Genomic DNA, 1043 nt, shown 5'->3' on the forward strand with positions numbered 1-1043 from the left:
AGAAAAACGTCAGGTTTGTACCCTGACCTGCTTTGCAAAAGTTTGAAGTAAGTCTCATGAAAATGAAATGGGACATAATGTTCTAGGTTGGAAAAAGTTAAAGATGTTCAGCTGAATTCTGTTCATCTGGTCATTACAGAGAGCACATACGCACTAAATAATCATTGAGAGCATGACATGGAACCAGAATGAGTGTGCAATGAACTTTCCAGAGTGCAGTTAGTTGGGAAAACCAGTAGTTCTTGGTCTCCTTAAAAAAAAGTAAAAAAAAAAAAAGAAAGAAGGTGATGATAATTCATTCAGAAAGCTCACTGGTTTGCTCAACAGAAATAAATTCTGTGATTTCTGACCAGAATAAATCATTGGCAATGTCACAGATGAAGAAAATCCAAAACAAGCTCAGAAGTAAAATGTAAGTGAACAGGCACATTTTAAACAGCAGAAAGCTGCTGCTTCTGTCACAAAACCTGTAACACATAAAGGCTAAAATCTATTTCGTATATTGTTTTTCTTTTCCCAGTAAGAACTCTTAATCGGATTTTCTGTGGACAAGAGTGAGGGATTTCTGAGGGAATAACCCAAATGCATGCTGATAAAAACATGCATATATAATATAGGAACACTTAAAATCTCTCTAAATATTTTCAGCAGTGGTGAAGACAAAAGCACCTGAAATCTGTGGTGCTGTTTCCTAATTCTGAAGTTCCTAGCTAAAAGATCTGCAGCTTTGTTCCTTCACTTGACCTGTTTTTGTTGGAATGGGTATCTTACTCCTTATGTAGCCAGCTCTTCTAGTCTAAATAATTTGAAGAATCATTATAATTTAGGTGCAATTCTGAAATTAAAGGAGGGAAGAGGGTAGAAGTGGGAGGTTTTGGCAGCAGTGACAAGGTGCAGACAAGAAGTAATTCTCCATCAATTTTTCCAGGAAAACTGAAGCAAAGACTCAAACAATTCTGGTTTTGCAGAAATTTGTGTTTCTTTTTGTGCTAAACTTAGATAAAAATTGTACCAAGGGTTATGAGGTAGAGATTGATAGTTGT

Source organism: Geospiza fortis, unplaced genomic scaffold (assembly GCF_000277835.1).
Source record: "Geospiza fortis unplaced genomic scaffold, GeoFor_1.0 scaffold70, whole genome shotgun sequence".
NCBI lineage: Eukaryota > Metazoa > Chordata > Aves > Passeriformes > Thraupidae > Geospiza > Geospiza fortis.